This window comes from Acanthopagrus latus, chromosome 13 (genome assembly GCF_904848185.1).
Source record: "Acanthopagrus latus isolate v.2019 chromosome 13, fAcaLat1.1, whole genome shotgun sequence".
Taxonomy (NCBI): Eukaryota; Metazoa; Chordata; class Actinopteri; order Spariformes; family Sparidae; genus Acanthopagrus; species Acanthopagrus latus.
The window spans coordinates 19418149-19441789 of NC_051051.1; the positions used below are offsets into that span (position 1 = coordinate 19418149).

At 39.1% G+C, this 23641-nt stretch overlaps 1 protein-coding gene across 1 annotated transcript in view; it reads right to left on the reverse strand.

Moving 5' to 3' along the window:
• LOC119031964 (CXADR-like membrane protein) overlaps positions 1 to 23641 on the reverse strand; it is a 76137-nt gene that overhangs the window by 18985 nt on the left and 33511 nt on the right. The window lies entirely within an intron of this gene.

The window sequence follows — 23641 nt, forward strand, 5'->3', positions numbered from 1 at the left end:
TTACAGTATGTAAACCTATTCTATTAGTAACCCAAAATAAGACTTTGAATCTGCAAATGAGCATAATATGTCACCTTTAATGAGAGTTTGGTTAACTTAAAATTTTAACTAAATTAATATTTAATAGTAACTAAATCTCACAAATGACGGACCGAGGAGATATATGCTTGGGTGCTAAAATGATAGAAGTACAAGGTACATTTATTCCTTGCTTTTTTCTTCTTTTTTTTTTTTTCAACATTAGGGTTTCAGAAAATGAAACTAAGTTTGAATCCTTTATTGAGAAAAGCACAACTATCTATTTAATTGAATCTATAAAATCCACAGTCTGAGGAAAGAAGCTGCTCTGGTGGTGCGGCAGCAAATACTTCTGTATCCTCTGTCAGACAGCAGCAGAGTGAACAGACTGTGGCTGGGTTGGTGTTTTTGGTGGTTTTAATCACCCACTGTAGAGCCCTCCCGTCCTGGGCTGTGATAAACCATGCCAGCTGGTGATGTTTCCAGTCAGCATGCTCTCTAATCAGAATCGAACCAGAATCTAGCTCTGGAATTTAGCCTCCTTAAGTTTATATAGGAAGAAGAGACTTTTCTGTGCTTTTTTAACCATTGTGGTGATGTATGATGATAAAGATATGTTCGCAGTGATGGTAATTCCAGGGAACTTATATCTGTTCACCTGCTCCACCCCAGCTCCACACTGATGTAGAAGGGTGTGTGTGTGTGTGTGTGTGTGTGTGTGTGTGTGTGTGTGTGTGTGGTGTGTAAAGTTTAGACATTTAACTGAAACACATTTGTCTTTTGATTCAAGGTAACTAATCTGGACTGGTATCAGGTGTAGAATCATGGTTGTTTTATACTTAATTGATAAGTTCTTCAATTCTCATGTGCCAAACAGTTGTAGTGATGCAGTTGCCATGAAATTTGTGTTTTAAGACAGCCTTGGACAGCACCCTTACAATATGTACAAAAGAAAATCACACAATTAGAAATGAAAAAAAAAAAAAAAATCTATTTTCTGCCCAAAAATGACTTGCCTAAACACACTGCCTTATTTAATTTTATCCTACACTTGTTGCACCAAATGTTTAATCATGTAGTTTGGCAATTCTTTTTCACATGTTTATTGCTACCTTCAGAGTATGTCTGTGAAGTAAATTAACACACAGCAGCAACAAACACACATACTGGCGGGGGGTACAAGACAGGCTTTGAATAACAAGAAAGCAGTACAGTAGCTGAACTAACACTGAAGTATAACCAGTTCTTATGCCTGGAAATGTATGTATGATTATCCTAAAATGTCTGTTGCAGTCTAGCTCAGAGTAAATTCAAAGCTGTTGTTGAACCATGTGGAGTACAGTCCTAGTTTTTGGCTCTTTTGAAGGTTTATAATATTTATTGATCTTTCTCACCTAAATTCTTGAATTCGGAAATAAGCCAGCAGACGACATCTAACTGCTTTTATTTGCTGGAAAAAAGAACGGGTCCTTATCTTACGTGGTCAAAGTTCTGATAAGACAAAAATATGCCTTAAAATGAACACTTAATCCGTTTTTTTTTTTCTGAGAACTGATCGAAATAAGCCAGCAGACGACATCTAACTGCTTTTATTTGCTGGAAAAAAGAACGGGTCCTTATCTTACGTGGTCAAAGTTCTGATAAGACAAAAATATGCCTTAAAATGAACACTTAATCCGTTTTTTTTTTTTCTGAGGAAATATCCAGACGCCTAGCAAAATAAATGCCACATAGTTTTTTATTTCCTAATTTACACTAACTTTGTGTATATAAAATAGTCAAAAACAAGCAGTGAGGGGGAGCGAACGTCTACTCAAAGATCAAAATACTACACTACATACACTTGCATAATGACCAAGTTTAGAGTTTTACAAACTGAATTTGGATTTGATATTTCAGTGGCAACGTGATGTATCACGAATAGCTGAGCTTTATTTGTGCATTTTCTTCAATAATACTGCAGCAAGGAATAGTAGAGGTGCAGAGGCAGAGAGGTGGAGACAACAGGCTCTTACTGCACCTTTGCAAACAGCTCGCCCCCACAGGTCCACAACTTCTGTTCAGAATTTGAAATGTAATTTTTTTCCCGTGTTAACAATGTTTTCCAATGATTAAATTCAAATCAACAATGCTTTGCAAAAAAAAGTGCTTTGCATTATTCTGCAGTTTTTGATTTAATCAATGTTTTCCACCATCGCACACAATCAGAATTGGATCTAAGCCTGATCGTAGTTTTAAGTGGGATTTTTGACCAGTGGAAAAGGGATACAAGTCATCATCACCATGTTGCACTTTTTCTTCTTTCTGCTGTGCTAATGAACAAAATGCAAGTGAACTTTAGAGGAGTATGTTGCTAGCTACTGTATCAGAATGGGTCAGTGGAAGAAATTTTCTTTCTTCAAATTTGGTTTTATCAGATATAATCTCACCAATGCCAGTACATAACTGATAATCTATTTCCCCAATATCTTTATTAAAATGTATTGTAACTAGTATCTATAACAGAAGCAGTTTTGAGTATTTTACCAGGTGTTTAATTTTATGGCTATCTGTATGTAAGATGCATTCAGGAAACTTCACAGGTGTGCTCTTACTAATATATTAATGCAGTAATGAGTATTGAGTGGTCATGGGTTGGAACATGAACATTTTGACCATTTCATGACAGTAATTTGCTCAAAGACTGATTAATCTAAGTAAAAGTCTTGATGTAAATTTTATGAAAGCTCACGGAAAGTGAGTCTGACACCCTGTGAATAATGTATGTATACGTCTCTCTGTCGCTGCTGCCGTACCTGTTTTTCTGCACATTAGCTGCTCACTGAAGCAAGCAGCCATTTTACTGCAGTCCTGAACAGTTGAGGAGGAGCGGGTAAACTGGCATTCAGAATGAATCATCTTTTGTGTCTTTTACTATGATTGCTATTGCTCTTACTGCTGAGAACTCGTCCCAGCCTAATGCATTATCTGTGCAACAGAAAACTTCCCACTGATTATTCCTAGTAATTTAGGGATTGTGATGGCATTTAGGAAAACAAAATGTAAAAATGTCCTGTCTGGTGTTATATTAACATGAAAAAGACATTTATAAACAAATCAGCATTGTGTCTGGATACATGTTTATGATCAGACCTCACCCCTATCAGAAATCCTTAATGAATTACGGTTTAATAACTAACATTACAATGTAAAATCAAAATGTAAGAGGTTCTCAACATCAACACATTAAACACACACACACACACACACACACACACACACACACACACACACACACACACACACACACACACACACACACATGCGCACACACACAGACACACAGACATAGTAAACTGTATAGAGTAGTGTAGACTTTGGTCCAAAACCCCCAAACTCTGTTAGCATTTTTGCACATCTGATTCGCTTGTCTCAAAGTCTGTGAGTTTGTTGAATGTGTTTTCTGTTGAATGCCTGAAATAAGGTGTGTGGTTACCACAGGCTAAAGTTATTTACAACTAAATGTCCCACAGTTTAATTATAAAGCTCTTGTTTTAAAAAAAGGTAACTTTACAACTCGTACATTTATCAGTTTATAGAAAACCTGTATAGTAATTGTGTAGTAGGATGCTTAGTGGTAGTGACGTCATGTGACTGCGATGTTGTCTCTTTATAGCCTAATGTAACAACCAGCACCACCAGTTATGATACTGAGCACAAATATGTAATAACACTCTAGCATTAGATATCGTGTTATGTTTAGTAAGAGAAGAGTAGACAATTTCACTGTGGGCCAGAATATCTGAAGCTCCAGGTCGCTCGGGAGGAATGGGTTACAAACAGCAATGGTGAAACAAGACACACGGACTCAGCAGTTATGTTTGAAAGATAAGTACACAATATGTATTATCTCCTTTCTCTCTTTCTGTCAAGTGTGTACTTTAAGTGCAACAAGAAAGTAAAAAAAAAAAAAAAATTACTACAGATACCCAGAACAAAACAATAATCACTCTTGTGACACACTTGTTTTTCTTTCTTTCAGATCTAACCAGGAATCCATCTGTTGGGTAGGTACATCTATTTGTTCCCTGATATTTGAATGTTAGTTTGGTTTATTATGTTTTTGTTTTTTTTGTTTTTTTATTCAGGCACCACTCATTAATTTAGCACTATCTTTTGTTACAACTATTTTATAGCTTCTATATTAGAGTGCCACTAGAAAACCAACAGGTGATTCTTTTGGTCCCTATTTAACACATAACTCAATCAAAATTTAGTATCAACCAGTTCACTAAATGGAACTCAAAACCCAACTTCAAAACACATGGGATGTTCAGAATGCATACAGTATTGCTGTATGCTGTCACTGCACCAACCCAAATTCTTTTGGAGAATGAACCTGAATATGAAGATCTCCAAAAGGTACAATAACTTTTATGGCCTGAAATAGACCAGAACAAATCACTTAGTAACTTTTAGGAAAACCAAATATCCAAATCAATGCAGAGAGAGAATACCTAACAATAAGGTGCAAATATTTAATTAAAAAAAAATAAATAAATAACATCATGTGACAGATCACTCGTGTTTCAATAAGTTCATCTTAGATTGTAGTATCCAGTGACTTGGAGAATCCAATGACTGTAACGTGGGGCAATTGAACACGATTGTCCTACCAATGCATTGAGAATCCTTACGGTTGGACATGGGGCAATTGAATGGGATTGTCCTACCACTGTTAGTTCCACGTTTCAAACATCCTCTTTAGATCCAGTTCTTGGGTTAGCTCGCCACTCCAGGACCAACTGTACTCCGCTCCAACAGAAGCAGCTGGGCTGAAGAATCCAGGGATCAAGAATTTCCCTTTGGCTAATGGCAGCAGAACTGTAACCATCACAGGTCTTTTGGATGAGAGCAATGGATCGGTTATTTGGCTTTTACTAGTACGTAACTGAGTAGTCCGTCTCTTTGGCTGCTCAGGTAGGAAAAAGGACGCGACGACAGAATGGCGATTTATCACTACACGTAGGGCAAGTTGAAGTGGCTAACGTCAATAAAGTCAAAGTCAAATCTCACATGACCAATGTTATGATGTTTTATCATAGTGTTATCAATAGCCACAGGTTATATTGTTTATCCATCAGTAAACTTAATTTTCTCATATTGGTCACCTATTTGGCTTTAATGGGGTTTGCCAGACAGATTATTCTCTAGAAATCCATAGGCTTTTTGTTGAGGGAACCAAGGTGATGCTAACTTCAGGGTTAGCCAACAGAAATATGTAATTACTACAACACTCTATAGTCCTTGTCTGTTGAACAAAGTAACCTTTGGTATCCATGCTGCTAATTTGTGGGTTGATTCATTAGTGGAAATAGGAGTTGGATCCCAAGAAAAAATACAGAACATTACTTTTTGTTTGTGAGTTAAAGTGAAATATGTAATGAATAGCCTAAATTACTTTTTGTTTTAATAGGCTAAAGGTACTTAGTTCATTTGCCATTAACTATTCCCCATATGTAACTAATCTAGTCTTTGGGGAAATTATATGGAAATAGTACATGTATTAATTATGTTTGTATCATGTATGTATTAGACAGCGATTCACAGCAGGTCTGGACTGGCTCCCGAAAGTGTATGTAAAAACCTTCATTCAGCCCTTAAAGAGCCAGAAGTACTGGACAAGCTTCCATCCAAAGAAGTTAAAAAGGGGTAGATGGTTGTTCCATTATAAAAATCCCCTCCTCTCCTTCTTCATGTTCTGCTTTTTTGGATTTTAGCTCTCCTTTATTGTGTTATCAAGCGTTTATGTGCATGTAAAAGGTGTGCAAAGTGAAAAGCCTAAAGTCCACCCAAAGGGATTGACTCTGTCCCACAGAAAACACTGCTCCTGCACTGCCAGAAACTCCTGGTCTACAATCGAGCCTCTACTTCCATAGCTTATGTGCGTCACTATGTAACAGGCATTATATAAATATATATTTTTATATATTCTTTATAAAAGATTCTCAGTCAACAGATATACTGTTGCTTCTGCTGTAGCAATGTTATTTTAGATCACACTACCTTGCCCAGCATGACCCGCGCTACTCTTGCCCATTAAGTAATGCACATGATCACAGTGGCTAGATGTGTCACTACTTAGCTAAAACAGATATTCAAGACACAGCGGTCTAACGGCGATGTAAAGCGGCATGAATTTTCTCTACACAATGTACATTCGAACTCGATTTTTTTTTGGGTGAGCCTTGTTTTAGGTGCTTAAAAGTCGCTTTGCATCTGGGCATCGTTCACTGCAGTACAAAGTTGAGCGTCTGGGCTGGAGCGGCTCTCTGCTTCTCCAAATAGAGGCTATAGATATGTACTTTATGTGACCCCACTTCAAAAAACACAAGCTATCCACTTAAAACAGACTGAGGTCTATGGAAGTTAAAGCCACTTGGGAAAAAACTGGAGGAACTCACTGATAAGTATAAAAGGAAGACCAATTAAAACATATTTAGTTTTCAGTGAATTCAAGAAAACAGTTTTCAACAGTTCATCAAGACACACACACACACACACACACACACACACACACACACACACACACACACACACACACACACACACACACACACACAAACCAACATGTTCCTTCTGGCTGCTTCATCTTAGCAGATGGATTCAAGCCCCAGTAATCTGGACCTTTCCTCCTCACACACAGAGAGACAGCGGGACAGGAACCAGACTCAGCAGGGTTCTTAGAGGTCTTCCCCAAGGCCCAACACACACAGGGATATACCAGCCGTGTGTCAGTGTTTTTGTAAGAAACATAACAACCACACACACTAAAACTGTAACTGTACAGACAGCATGTAGTTAAAGATATTTGAAGCAGCTGAAGACATGTTTTCAGGAGCCTGCCCTATTGGTCAACTTATTGATAAATTAAACAGAGACACTGAAACAATCGTGGGTCCCTGGTAGAACATTTGGTCCAGTACTACATAAGACAGCTTTGTGCTGGGTGATATTGTAGTACTTTATAGTAGAGGTCTGCTTGAAAATTAAGCCCATGTCCATGAACTGCTCCTGATATAGAGCCGTGACCCAACAATAAGCCCCACTGTAATGCAACATTTGAATTCGCCTGAGTCTAAACCCGAATATCACAAATAGACCTGCGCGCCCCGTGGCATGTTGGTCTTCAAGTCTTGAGGCAGCAGAAAGCGACAGTGTCACAGACCAACAAAAAGCTGGTCTGAAGTCAAAGGTACAGTCTGTTTCTAAAGAGCACATTATTAAGACATTAAAATGCACCTACACAGGTAGGTTCACACCATTCATACACCATTTGCACTATAACAATTGTGACACATTTAATAAGCAAAGCTGTAGTTATAAACTCTACAAAGGATATGAGTCAGGAGTCTTAAATGATCAATTACATTGATCAGCTGTTCCTTTTCATACACATACACGTATGGTTTCTACTGCTGGAAGATCAGTGCAGGTAATGTCATTAATATTTTCCTCATTATGGATGTATTTCTTCTCTCTTATCCCACTAGTTTGATCAGAATTATTTTATGACCCATCATGCCTGATCCACGGACTGAGATCTGCGCAGACACAGAGAGAAGCAGCAGTGCTCCTCCTCCTTTATTTTTTAATATGCAGTCAAACAGGGTTGTTGATGGGATAGGGAGGTGTGTTTGTGTGTTCTGTGTGTGTCACTGTGCCCAACCTCATTAACAGCTCAGAGACTTGGTCAGTGCTTCAGCAAGGAGCATAGCCCTTAGAGCAGACAAAAAGAACAGTTGGGGGGGGGCCTGACTCGACCCCCAATTTTGATTTTAAATTGAAACCGAAACTAAGTCACAATCTCGAACTTCAAATTAAAAATGGAATCGTCAATGCTGACACGCCCCCATGTCACGTCCGGTTGGCTTGCCAAGCGGAAAAAACACACGTGTTGAAGTGCTGCGAGTCAACCTCCTCTAACTTAACTACTAGCTACTAGCCAGTAGCTATTAGCTACAGCCAGCCAAACGATAGCATGGTGTTACACCATTTCTGTTCGGCTCCTGGACCGTGATCGGGAAGCACAGGGGAGATGATTTCCTCCAGGGCCACAGTTTGTGTTTACCTTTGGGGTGAACCCCCTTTCACATGATAAGCTGGTCGGGAAACAATGCCAGGGAGCTTTGCTGTATCTGGAGGAGCCGTCGCCTTTATTGACAGACAAACTGCAACTATATTGCACACTTTATTACTGTCGCTACTACTGCTACTCCTTTGTCTTCTCCTTCCTCTCCCATTCATTCACTGTCTGTAAGTACAGACGCTCCCTCACTCTGGCTTGCCCACTCACACTCACTTACGCACCTTACTCACACACCTCGTGCAGCGCTCCATTCCTGAAAGGGGCTACGCCACTCTTACAATGGCAACTGCAGATGCAGGAGACCCATAGACAAAACTTGAACGCCCTCCTCTTTCACTGTAGTCACAGGTGTGGATGTATTTTGGATTTTCAGTGAGTTATGTAGACGTTTGTGTTGTCAAAAAAAATGCCACAGTTTGCAAAGTCTGCAGAAACCAGATGGCAGGTTATTTTGTTTAAGTTTCCAACTGACTGAAGATATAAGTTATTGTCACATTATGTTGTTAATAAATGTTTTAAATTTGACAATGTAGTGTGGTACATTGTGAACAGAGGTCAGATATTATATTGCTTAAAGGTCTAGTCTAAAAATGGCATGGCAACCTGTGCTTTAAAAAAATAAATATAAAAATTGAGAATCGAATCGAACCGTGACCTTAGAATCGAAAATGTAATCGAGGATTTGGAGAATCGTGACACCCCTATTATTTAACCCCGTTTGACCACAATGTTCTCAGCAATGGCAGAGTGGCACTGTCTGTATTTCGGCTGATTGACTCCACAAGAGGTGAATCTGGGAAGTCTAACGCTATGTTAATATGGCATAGGTATAAGCCTATTAGTGAAACAGTCTGAGGAATATGTTTAGGTAAACTATGGCCGTACATCAAGAGTACCTTGTGATATAACTCTAAGCTGTGGTGTGGGTATATGGCATTTAACACATAGATTCCTATTTTTCAGTCAGCATTGTGTATACCTGGGCTGGGAGACCTGTTAGACAATGGCCCATTAAATGAACACAAAGGTCCAATGTAATGCTAATTAGGTATGTAGTCACAGTAGGCCTCCTGGCCCGGCCCTGCTGCTGCTGCCTGCTACACACACAGAATGTGAAGAAATAACACATGTGATTTTATTTGACTGTGTCCTTGTCCTAGGACATGGATCGTGGGGAAAACCCCATCCCCTACTTACTACATTTCACAAGCTCAAATAATTCTTAGCTTTAGTCATTCTTGTGTATATTTCTTATGTCTTTGATTCTTATTCTATTTTTGCATGTTGTTGAGCAGTAAAGGACATTGAAATGGGGCGACTTTAGCTCAGGACATAGAGCAAGTCATGAGTCAGTGATCAGAGGGTCGCTGGCTGGCTTTTTCTCGCCGATGTTACCAAGTGCTTGTTCATGGGGGAAATGTTGGGTCTCTGTAAATTGGGTCTCCTGCTCCTATTGGAAAAAGTTATGACAAAACTTCTGTTGTGAATTGGCGCTGTAAAATTAATGGTGGATTTATTGATTGATTTATCATATTTTTAGACAAAATCTTAATCCAACTTAAAAATGCCATCTGCTTTTTGCCTCGGGAATCAGGGCAATGCTTACTTCTGGGTAAGCCTACAAAAATACCCAATACACAGTTACTCTATTACTGACCTGAATCAACAAATCAACAAATCATCCACTGGCTTGTACAGACAGCAGAGAGGGATGGGAAGGTCTCATTTTCCATGTCATGTTACAATCTTCTCATGATTATGATGCATGTAAATTACTATTAATTACTGTATTTTCAATGTGTGTGTGTCTATATATATATATATATATATATATATATATATATATATATATATATATATATATATATATATATATATATATATATATATATATATCCCTCCATGTATAAGCTCCTTGTTATTATTTTTATTATTTATTATTGTCATTGTCTGTCTCCCTCAGTATTTACCCTGTGTTTCCACTAGCTTCTTCCATAGTGTTTCCTTCAGTGTCTCTTCTGTCTCCCGTTGGTATGTGTTGGAGTTTGATTTCTTATTTTGCATTTTTGTTTTGTACTTTGCCTTTGTTGTTACTTTGTTTAGTCCTGGTGACTCCCTTTTGGTTTCTTTTGTTTTGATGTTCAGCTGTGTAAAATTAAAGCTCAACTTTTGTTTCCTTTTATCCTGCCTCCCGTGTGTGTGTGTCTGAGTTCGGGTTCACCCTTAGTTTTCCCCCTTGTTGTGATACTGATCACAGTTGCTTTCCTACATTCATGCAGGTCTAACAGCAGGAGGCAGGAGAGGTGATTGGAATGGTCCGACTAAAACCTTGTCACCAAATAGGTCTCCAGTGTTAGATACGGAAAGATGGAAGATGGGCTGACAGGTTGTATGCATGTTCATGAGCACCAGTGTGTTAAATGCAAAAAAAACAGCACAAACAAAAACCCTCATTACTCAGCACAGATACCTGTCATTTCCCTAATGAAACATATCGATCAACAAAAACAACAAGAAAAACATACACTCAAGACGATGCAATTAAAATGGAACCATGGTGCATTTGTCAACAATGAGAGTGGAGAAAAATGTTGACAAAATATTGAAGGGTTCTAGAAAAAGAATTCCTGACTTATTTGATAAAAGTCCATGTTTATGGTAAAATGTATAATATCCAAATAATTTCCACCTATTTCTTTTCTCGTAAATCTATCCCTTCTTCTCTCCCCCATACTATCCCCGCGCTATCCAAGCACCTAGTGCATTATAGCACTTGGAATGTGATCAGTGCCTCAGCCCTTTTCACCAGAAACAATACTTTGGAGTAAATGGATTTTCCTTCAGCACCAGGAAACAAAATGTCATCACTTAGCTTTATGGCAACTATCTTTCTGTAGCACTTAAGAGGAGAGAAACTAGCACAGTGCCAAAAAGAGGGACAAAAATGAAGTGGCCATTTGAGGTGAGATCAGCACATGGAATGGGATGAAGTCAAACACAATAGAATTTACAAATTTTAAATTTGAATGTGTGTGATGACAGGTCACATAGCAAAACATCAGTTTAAGTTTATAAAAACATGTTATATTTTAAGCGTGCGTTGTCAGTGTAGAAATATCAGGTCTCAAATTAAACGAAACAAACTACAGAATGTTAGCATATGCAAAAGAGAGCGATGAGAAAAGACTAGATTAAAGCATCAGTGTTATATGAATTGATGGGGAGGGGGCAAGTAAGGACTTTGAGTAAGGAGATCAGTTGGCAGTACGACTGGGGGAGAATACAAACAAACAAGGGGAGCCCCTGAGACAGAATCCAATCAGTGATCCATCAGACTGGTGGGGAGAGAGAAGAGAAAGCATTGTGCTTCTTTCTGTTCTATCACTAATTATGTATTCAGCTGCATAACAGTAATTATACATAACATAAAATAACAGTAATCTATTACCAAGAGTTCACCTGGGATGTAGGAAGTTCATGTCTTGTGAACTATACCATTATTTAGCCATGTGTTTTTGCAAGTCTCAACAATGCCATCTTGAAAATACAAACTCCCCCCATTTTTGTGCATGGGGAAATGTTAGTGTGAGGATTATAGACAATAATATAGTTTCTTCTATCCCTCTTCCGTCTCTATATGTGCATAACATTTGAAACATTTCCATTTGTCTGCCAGCAACTTCCTCTGACCTCCCAGCTTCCCTCTGCAGGATGTCAGCAAATGTGCAGTGACGAGCAGCAGACACTGGTCTGTTTACAACATGCTCTCAGGGTCAGGCCAAGGGCCAAATAGCCTGAAAGCCTCAAAAATCCACCAGAGACACTGAATGAGCTATGCCCATTCTGTGTTTCTCTGATAGCTGAAACAGCCTCAGAGTGTGACCAAATGACAGTGATGCTGATAGAAAAGTTTTTTAGAGGCTTCTTATATTCCAAGGCCCCTAACTTTGAGCTACTTTCACTCATAGTGTTGAGTAACTTAGCTTACTCCAGCTCACTTATAGTAGCTGTAGTATGCAAAGGTGTAAGTTTAACCAGAAATTAGTCCTCAATGCAAAGAAAATCAAATCCATGAAATTCTCAAGAGCCAGAGATATCACAGACATTGGTCTGCATGTTACCAGGACATAGTCTTGAAAGGGTTTCTGATTACAAATATTTGGATATACTTATCTGCATGGATCAGACACTCACATTTAAATTTCATATTAACACACTTGTTAGCATGCCAAGACAAAAAATGTGTTATTTATATACAAACAGAACTACTTTCCCCATGTTGTAAAGGAAATGGATCACTAAGGCTGCCTTTTTAACGGTTATGGTGTAGTTATCTATAGTCATGCCTCTGTCTCCACTATTACTCCAACAGACTGGGTTTATCACTCTGCCCTCAGATTCATTAATAGTGACTGTTATTCCACTCATCAATATATTCTATATGATAAAGCTGGATGGCCACCTTTAATAGTAAGACGTGACAGCCACTGGTTTCTGTCTCTTATTAAAGCCTTGAAGGGCATCATGTCACCATATATCAGCTCTTTATTCAACTGGTCACAGAGTTACTATCAAACACACTCTAGTGATTGTATAATGCTGCAAGTTCCCTGGGTAAACACTCAATTTGGGAAAACTGCTTTTAGTTTCAGTGCTCCATTGCACTTGGAACATTTTTCACTGTAAATATAAATTTGATACAGTTATACGTATAGGTCAGTTTAAGACATGTCAAACTACTCTGCATTTGAATGTAACTACTATTTAACTACAAGCTGTCTGTATGGTTGTCTGCCATTTATCTTTTGTGCACCTGTTTTATTTATATTTTGTCATGTTCGTTTGCTTGCAGTTCCTCATCGTTTTCAATCACTTCTTTCCATTTTATTGGTATTCTGTCATATTGCTTTTTGTCTGTTATCATTTATATGTGCCCATTCTGTTTTTTCGCTCTGCGATTATGTTCATTGTTTCTGTTCATTATCACATTTGTTTCTGTTTTTTATTTGTACTCTCAACATCATTGAAAATGAGGGCTTGCCCTCTGACTTTTTTGAGATTTTGAGATTTAAACAAAGGTTGATTTAATAAATGAAAGTAAGGTAATGAGGACTAAAAAGTTACAGAGTCTGCATGAGGAAGAAGGTGGACTCTCATCCAGGAGACTGCTGTTTGTGTCTCATGTGGAACCAACAGTTAATGGCGGCCTATACTGCTCAAAGTACTTCTCACCACTTGTCACATTCACCCATTCACACACACACATTCATACTTTGATGGCGGACATTGCCATGCAAGTTGCCAAACTACTCATCAGGAGCAATTTGGGGTTCAGTGTCTGTCAAGGTCAAAGGTTTTTGAGAGGAAGGAATTAAACGCCTGTACCAAATAAACGCCTGGTCTTTTAAGTGACTGAAACAAATAAACGGCCTGGCTGTTATTTATTTTCCCTTCGGTGTGAGAGACACTATTGTGACCGTGGTGAAAGCGTTTTATAAAAAATGTAAAAAACAAAAAAACAACAACTTCGTTATAACTTTGGCGATAAAAAATAAGTATTTTCTGTTGATCTGTGCAGTATTGATTTAGTTCGGGACATTCCGAGACCGCGATAAAACATTAAAGTCAGCTCAGAGTTCACTCATCTGGGACTAAAAAATTCTTTCTGTTGCTAGGTCGTTACTAAGGGTTGGATAATTTGCTGTAGTGGTAAACTACGGTCCATTACATATATGAGTCTACTGACGTGACTGATTTTGTTTCAGTTGTTAGTCAGATCCCATGTGTTTCCATGGAAACACGAAGCACACTCGCAAAAAACTTTAAAATTTGAGAGCAAATTGTCCATATTTTGATTATACATTTTATTTTTGTTGGTATTAGTTGTATAATCGCAATATTACCCTCGAGGGTGTGCTTTAACATCATTTGAGCACTTCAGTGCTGCTTGCAGACCACATCACTGCATTTGTGGTGCTAAAATGACGTTAAAGCACACCCTCTTGGGTAATATTGCTTAATTATGTAACAGTACAGTGTCATGTAACAGGGTGAGTGGGTCTCAGCTAAATCACTATTAAATCAGCTCTCTTTGTCTGTTACCATGACCAACTTAGTTACTATCACCAGGGCAACCGGTGACAATCTGTCAAATATGCACATTTAACGTGAACACATGACCATACACATACACACAGACAAACAGCCAAAACTGTGCATTTAAGCACCCAGCTACAGTGACTTCAAATATGTGAAAACCAACAATATAGTTTGGCTTCAGCTTTAAATATTACATTTCTAAAAAAAAAAAAAAAAATCTCTGCATTATTCAAAGATTTAACAGCTAGCAATATGCATTTGGGGTCAGCTTTTCAACAGACAGTATTCACAACCTCAAGATCTTCAGAACTTGCCTTTTCTAGTGTTACTATTATTACTAATAATATTACTAATACAATGAGAAGAATATTGGCATTGGTAAGGACACATTATCAAAATTAGGCTACTCTGTCACTTTTTGTAATTCTCACCTGTTGTTAATATGTGTTTTTTCTAGAGTTTGGGTTTTTTGTGGACTTGCCAGCATCAGGTGGACTGGCACAGCTGGATGTGTTTGACATGCTTATCAGCTATGTACCCATGGCATTATCTGACAATTGCGCCTAGGCACACACCTCTCTTTGTACAATAACAAATCTACTAGTACCGAAACAGGGCAAATAAGGAGATGCCTTGGAGGGAAATGAATGCGGAAGTCAGACTACCTGGTAAGTTTTGGAAATATGTTTCAGGACAGTAAAGCGTTGCTCTGATCGATCCAAACTCCATTTAGGGAACAAGCATTTTAAAAGTTGTTTGCTTGTGGCTAGCTGACAGACCTGACGAAGCATGAATTCAGCCTTTTTACAAGATGGCATTATGATGTTGTTATTTCAGTGTCCTTTTGACCCGTGTATTGAAGTCAGATCACAGAGAAATCTCGTTGTTTTGGGTTCATACCGATGTTTCAAAACAGACAACATATCTATTGATTTTAACACACTGTAGTGTGACACGTTATTTAAGTGACTGACTGTTTACATCACCTGTTAGGCCTTGAATGCTATTTAGAACACAGAACCTTGGATCCAATATGAACGTGGGTAAGGAGTTATTTCTGACCAAGTGGGTTAAGGTTGTTTTTTGTGTTTCTTATATCTTGGCTTATTCTTGTTCTTATTCTTGGCTAAGAGTCACAGAAGGTATTTCTGTCGAGAGTGGTAATGAATGAACTACAGGTGTGTGTGCGTGTGTGTGTGTGTGTGTGTGTGTGTGTGTGTGTGTGTGTGTGTGTGTGTGTGTGTGTGTGTGTGTGTGTGTGTGTTTAGGCTGTGTGCATGTATAAAAGAAAAACACAATTTCTTGCCCTCTGCCAGGGCATTGTGACGGGTGAAGCATCCAGTTGCAAGAGTTGAATAAAGACTACTCCCTCATGTGTTTAGTCCTCTGCTTCTCAGAAACTATGACACACACCAATCGAGAAACTGCCAGTCACTGGAGAGAGATGGACAGGCACTCCACAGCTGAGAACTGGGCACCAATCAGCCTCAGGTAGAGCTGCAGGTAACCCAATGCAAATGTTTTCTTCTCATTTGGTCTGAACTCTGATCTCTTACCATACTTGGAAAACAGTACAGCAAGACCATTATGTTGTAGTGTACTCCGTTCCTGGTCCCTTTTCATTTCAAATTTAAATATTGAACATTTAACATTGAGTTTTCCCATTCCTTTCATTAATTAATCAAGGAGTATGATTTAGACCTGCCAAATTTGAAATGTGTCATGAGATGACTTTTTTGTGAATTGGTGCTATACAAATAAAGACTGAGTGATTGAATTCTCTTTTATCAAGCAGTTACCTTATACATTTTAAATTCCTATACTGGACTATGCCACAAGGCAAAAATGTATGTCATAGATTATTCTGTCTCACAGAGCTGTAGCTTTGTATAAGGACATTTTTGTACTAATGTAAACATCTTGGCAAGAGAAGACAGATGGTTTGAAAGAGGAGTAAAATAATCACTCCATGTCAAACTGGAACGATTATCTTAGAACAGGAGAGGTGGCCTACAACATTACTTATCAACTACCTACAATGCAGGACTGAGTTCCCTCTCCAGACCGCTCAACAATCATTCAAACCTGGGCTTCCCACATGAAGGCTGGTTGGGTCCAGGACCCACAATGTCTCTGAAAGTTAGAGCACACACGTGTCCTTAACGACTCTGTCAGGACACTCCCACACATAGTTTAAAAGCCTGCAACTCCCCTACAGTTAGTTAGAACTGAAGAAGCCTCTTGGATGAGAGGTGAAACCGATTCAAGAAAATGAAACAAGTCCAGCTGCCTACGATACAGCTCTTATAATTACCATGAAGTTGATGACTGAGAACCTTCATCAACATGTTTAAGGAAATTATCTCATGGGCTTTTAATTCAGTGTAATGTCCCAGTACAACAGAAGACTCTTATGATAATCCTAACCCTCCCAGATTGATCAACTTGTTGACAGTATTGCAGGCTTTCTGCGAATGATACATGACTCTTTTGCCCCTCTAAAAAAAAGAAAAAAACAATAAAGCATATGAGATAAGCTCCATGGTACAACCTCCAAACTCACATGTGAAAGCAGACTTTGCAAAAATTAAAGTAAATGGCATTCAGTCAAACTGGAGGAATCTCATTTGGTCTGCAAAAAAGCTTTAAAAACCCCAGATGTCTTTTAATGACTGGCTGACAGTCATAGCACTACTGAGCCTTTTATTCCTACAACAATTACTTTATGGACTTCTTTAATGATAAAATTCTATTTATTAGAAACAAAATTCATCACCTTCCGATCTCAGTCTGTACCAATTTTCTCTACCAGCTGTTAGACCCAGTCCCATCTCAATTGCTTAAAGAAGTTTTAAAGAAGCAGCACTTCTGTACTCGATATGATCAGTCTGTCCCTGTTAAGAGGCTATGAACCACGGTCCATTAAATGAGTTGTAATCAAACCACTTCTTAAAAAGCTGACACTTGATCAAGAAGTTTAAGCCAACTTAAGGCCCATATCTTTATCATATTATGCCCTTTTTTCATAAGATCCTTGAGAAAATAGTTGCCAATCAGTGGCATGTGTTGAAAACTTGTATGGTGATGTGTGTAACTCTGTGATACTACCCTCTACCTATAGCGACATAGAGCAGACACAATTGACAGAGACACCATTCACTCTGGACACTGTACCATTAACCTGACTTTGAAGCTACAAGTTTAAGGTAAAAAAGTTACATAATGTCGCTTTAGCAAAACCAAACCCCGCCTTAGGACTTCACTGTGATTCTGTGGCTGACAACATTGAATCGATCCATCTCCTCAGTGACTATGTGATCTGGCAGGAGAGCCAGCTGTAAGGTCTGCTTAGAATTCAGAGGCTTTTAATGAGGACAGTCATGACATGTCAGCAACACACTGACATCACCATCATCACTGCAATCATCAACACTGCTGTTTCCCCATCGGTGCAGCAGCCTTAGTCACAGCCTTGTCACTGTCTTGTCACGCAACCCAACAAGACTTTGCCCTTGGTAAGAGGTCAGAAAGAAAGTGGGCGGAGACGCCTTCAGTGACATGATAGGATGACATGATGTGTCTGCAGTCAGGCTTGATGATAATAATGGCAAATGAATGATCCTTTCAATGGATGGTTATTTCTAAACAGTTTGCAGTCACTGTGTAAGAATGTCTACAGCTCGTATGAGGGTGTCTTCATAATGATATGCTGTTAAAAGGCCTGGGCAAAACTAAGTGGTTACAAAAGAAGACCAAGTCAGACTTTAAAAGGTGTTTGCATGACTGTAGTTTTTTTTTTTGCAAAATGACCAATCATAGTAGTGATGAGTTTCTTTGAGAAAGCAGTGACTGGCTTCTCTGTCTCTGGAGGCACAAGCCCCTAGACCAGGGGTACTCAAATATAAATCTTAAAGGGCCATAAAGCTTTTTTTCATTGACTCGAGGGTCCATGTGTTGAGGTCGGTCAGGCCACATGCAATAATAGTGTAATATTCAAAACAAAAGTCCTTTTCATTCAAATCAACAACACAAATACAAACTAAAATAAAATGTCATTTCCATTTTGACATAAATTAAAATACATAGTTGAATATTTATTTTTGTTTAACTTCAAACATTGTGTCCATCACTTCAGTCATGCATTATTTCTGCATCTGAGAATGGCTTCTTGTGCTTACCCAAAATTCACACCATTCTAAGTGAGCACAAAAGTGTTGCTTTTTGTTGTTGTGTCATAGATGTGACAAGAATCCTGCTTGCAACTTGATATGACAATTTCAGTGGATAGTAAATGTCTCTTTAAAATTCCTAAGTTTCGTCACATAATGCCATTTCAAACTGGAAATCTTCATCACAACAATAGTCTCCTGGCATCTTAAGAACATGAGTCTTGCGCTTGTTGGAGGGAGAATGAATGCACATTTTTCAGTCCATTCTTCTTTGAATTGCCGATTTTCACTGTCCACTGTCCTGATTTTCCTTTTCTTTTAGCGGTGAACTTGGAATCCGCCATTCTTGTGCAATCTAGGCTCCTACAGTCGGCAAAATGTCAATATGCAAACTGCTCCAAAACCGAGAGTGAAAGTTAAAAGTTGTGCTCGCAGCAGTGAGTGACCCAGCTGTCTGTGTATTGCTGGCATGGAGACAAGTCCCGGTATACACGTGCTGACCCAACCAAAACACATAGTGAAGGAATAACAGTTAGGGGGCCACAAATAGGAGGTCGACAGGCCGATGCGGGGGGCCGCCTCTTGAGGACAACTGCCCTAGATATTCAACTCATTATAAAAAAGTGCATGCTGCATGCATATATGTATCTAGTGTGAAAGCTATTCACTTATGTCAGTACTCAATCGGTTTTATAAACTTAGTACACTGTATTGTGCATTGGACATGTTGTGCAAGATACAGTATGCAAAGTCTCTTCAGGACTGCCTATATGGAAGGACAATTACAGCCTCGGAAAGCCAGACTGTATCATGATGTCAGCTTTGACAACAAGAAAAAAAACGAGGAGAAAAAGCACAAGGAGAGGACTGTGAGGGATAGTTTGCTGCAGTAACATAACAATAAGAAGAAGATGATTGTTATTATTGGGGGCAATGATAGAGTGTGTTAAGTGTTTTTTTTTGTTATCCATCTCTTCCCCTTCTCTCCATTTGCTTTCTTCCTTTCATGCATTCACACTACATAGACTGCTTAGAATGCACACAGTATAAAATGTATACACCAACACAACACACAACCTAACTGACCCATATTCATTGTAGATTCACTATATTCACTTGTCCTGTGGGATCTTGTTCGGTCAGTGTCTTGGCTTGCAATAAAACTACAGGGAGAAACGAATCTGCAGTAGTCTTCCCTTCGATGTACATGAGCTCCCATCACGCTCCATCCATTAACTGCGTGCCATCTTCCAGATGAAAAAAAGGATTCAGAGGGATTTGCGCTGTTCTCTTTCACAAGAGAGAGGGAGAAATCCCATCTACATGACAAAGTGTGCTCTGTGGAACAACCATGAGACATCTGTGTTACAGAATAGGGTAAGTAAGCTTTGAATGTTCTTTTGGGAAAAGATCATTTTGTGTCTCACTGGTGACTACCCTGGGATAACATTTTGTTCTGGCTTTTGTTTAGAGTTTGAGTCGAAGAGGGTCAGAAAATGTGTGTGAGGGCATGTGTGGGTGTGAGTCTGTAAGTACTGTGGATTCCCTATCATGGGCAGGTGGGAACAGTGGAGCGATTTTAATCTGAGCTTTACCTTTTCAGAGTTAGTTGCAGTCCTATATGTCTCCAACAGCAAAGACAGAAACCAACCACGTGTAGCCCTACTGAAGACAAATGGCTCCAAAATTCAGTGGGAAATGTAGGGAATAAGAGTATGTGTGACCAAACCTGTCCTTAACATGTTAACCTCGTCCTCCTCACTTCAGCTTGACCCTGCCATCCTCCCACCCCCTCGCTTCCTCATCCCTGTCACAATCTTTCTTCCCCTTCCTCCTCCTTCTCTTTGGCACTTTGGTGAGTTATGGGCCAATGAATTCCGCCTTTCCCAAGTCTCAGCATTTCTTGCTTGGCCCCCTGACCCCTTCTTTATTACTGTGAAACTCCGTCAGTAAATTTGGTCAGCCACATCCCGAACGATGCATGATTCATTTGTCACTTGAAGCTAAGATCAATCTAAAGGCTTTCAATAATTCAATAAGAGGTGTTCTTCGGAGTAAAAGGTATGTCAGTGTTAATGAAAAAAAAAAGGAATATTATTCAGTAGTCCATTTGACCACAGCAGATGTTCTGCTCTGCCTGTCCGTCTCTTTTAGCTGAAACTGAGCCAGGGGTAAAACTGGCCTGCAGTCCAGTCTGTAAAGAAAGGACATGGAGAGGAGATGGAAAAGGATTAAGAGTGAAGTAGAAATTTAATTAAGCAGGCAGATGTGTCTGTGTGTATGCACGGGTTTGTGCAAGTGTGTGTGTGTGTGTGTGTGTGTGCGCGCGCGTGTGTGCGTGGGCGTGTGTGTATGTGTGTGTGTCCCAAAGGTGGAAGCCCCTGCAGAGCCACGCAGTGACAGACGATAACGTTTGACACTAAAAGCAATCTGACTCTTTGCCAGCTCAGCGATATGCTGCTGTCTGCATGCTGGACAAGATAAAAGGCAAATTGTTTTCATTGTATGGCTGCATATATGATATTCAGCATGTATCTGTGACAACAAACAGGCCTGAGGCTAAAAGCCAGGATTCTCTGAAATAATGTTTTGTTTCTGTAAAGGTAATGTCACGAATTGAATCTGATGAATGGAAAAAGTCCCCAGTATCAGTTTTTCAGTATGTGACTGCAGGGTTGTAGTGGTGGCCTCAACAGCTTCAGTGTCATTGCAAAATCTTTAGGCTTTAAATGTAACACTGTTATTTACCAGGCATATATGACATCTGAGAAAACACAACCTCACCTGCCCCTCCATCAAAGTGTTGCCCGGTACATGCCCCCTCCCATTGTCCTCCTCTACCTACTTAGCAGACAGCGTATTTGCAAGCTGAATGAAATCAGCTGGGCATGTGCACATATCCACCTGCATGGACATCCGTCGTTTTTTCAGACATCCTCCAAAAAGAAAAAAAACACAGTTATAAAAAAACAAAATGGTTTGATGTTGTGAATGGTTACTTGTGGTTACTTTTTTTATCAGTGAGTCAGATCAGATCAGATCAGATCAGATCAACATATACTGATTATCAGCTGCAACATCATCAGCGGAAATCTTCCATGACTGTGTAAACCACACAAACAAAGGATTTTCACCCATGTAGAGACTGCACTTGCAGGAACATTTAACTTCTACCAATGTATGAAAGCTTTCTCTTCTCCTTCTCTTCTCCTCTTAGATGTACCCCTCAATACCCTTTTCCCCCTTTCTCAGTGGAATACACAGTTTGTGAGCATGATGATAACTCATATATGGAGTGACTTCTGCGAGGTAGTTTAGGCAGGCAACTGTACCAGCACCGCTATACACATGATATGCCCCACTCTCCACACTCATCTACCTAACACACCCTGTCAATTTGGCAGTCCATTGAAATTGCAAAAATCTCCCAACTCTCCCTCTGCCTGTCAGTGCCGCCACTGCTCTGCGTCACATTTTTACCTCTGCTGGGGATGTTATGTTATCACCCGACTCCATGGTTCGTTGTTGTAATCTATGTAATAAAAAGGGGGACAATCTGGTTTCACATAGGCCTGCTTTGACCACTGTAATAAACTATAATGCAGGCTGACTGACAAAACCGGGTGCTAACAAAATAACTTTGTAAACGGTGTCAGAAAATCATAGTTTACAGAACCACAGTTAGTGAAGCTAATGGCACACTACAGAAGACGCTACCAAGAAAATGAGCAGTCTATAATGTTCCCATGCAGTGTATTTAAATATGTAGAATACAGAGAGGATGGACAGGTCTGACACACTTACTGTAACTTTGAGAGAAGATAAAAACTGATGTACAGACAGCAATGCTGTAAAAGATATTCTTATATTTACTTAAGTATGTAATGGCAAACTGTGAGCTCATAACACTACATTAGTTACCCAAGTAAAAATAAGTTTCAAAATAAAAGTCATTTTTGCTCAATGAAATGCTCCCTGTCATGTGTTCCTAATACATCTGATGCTTGTGGATTAATATTGCTGCCGCATTAATGTGTATGTGTCATTTTTACTGCTGCAGATGTTTAAAGTTGAGCTAATCTGAACTACATAATGTACTCCAACAGTGTGCTGACCCATAATATACAGCACACAAATACATACAGTAAGTACAATATTTAATAGCTGATACTTTTACTCAAATACTATTCATACGCATGACTTTCACTTTTTTAATCAGGATGTTAACTTTTACTCAAGTATGACTTTTTGGGCACTTTTGACCAGCACACTACCAGATTTATTAGGTGTGTATTTTCCAGAAGTTGATTTTTCTATTTCATTTTCATTTGTTGTTTCCTGAGAGCTACTTGTTTGAGTTTAATTTTTACTGTTTCAAAATGCAAAGTTTCTGATGAGTTTTAGTTTCACTTTACAGGATGAATAAAAGTAATTTTAACGCTAAATATCCCTTGTCCTTCTGCAGCTGGGTTTTTCATTGTAAGTACCTGCACTTGCCTCATCACTTCCTTCTGTCCCCAGGACAGCGATTTTCAGTGATTTAAGTCTTGGACACAGAAATGTGGTGGCCTTGTGAGTGGAATGATGCACAAGGACAGTGGAGGACTACAAGCGATCGATCTCCAAACTTGGGGGTTGTTGATAGCATTCATGCTGCAGCATACTTCACATTCTTAAATGACACTGTGTGCAATCATCAACACTTTGCCCATGGATATTTTTCATCAGTGTCAACAACACAGAACATGGTTCCAGTGTTAATCGGTGTCTGGGCCTCCTTGCTGGATCCTTTGCCAGTGACAGTAACGAATGGGTGCATATCCAGGCAACACGTGTCCACACATCAACCATGAGCTTGCATTTTACTTCCAGTGGAACTGCAGGGGCCAAAGGAGGTCCTGGACCTCAATCCATAGGACATATCTATGTTTGATATGTAAATGTTTGCAACAGACCACCAGTTTGGTGAAATAAATGAAATTTCTATGAGAACAGGTACTGCTCTGTCTTCAGAGAGACTGAGAAAATCCATGGGTCTGAAGATGTTTTAATTAAACGTATTCAAGTTAATCTGGTTGCATATCAATTGATGTATGAAGTAACTGTAAACTGTAAACAGTCCTTAAATAACAAAAAGTAATAGTAACTTGTTTGTTAAAGGTTAGCAACAGGATACAAGATATATCCTGCATTTTTACCTGCATCAAATCATTGTGAGTCACGCATT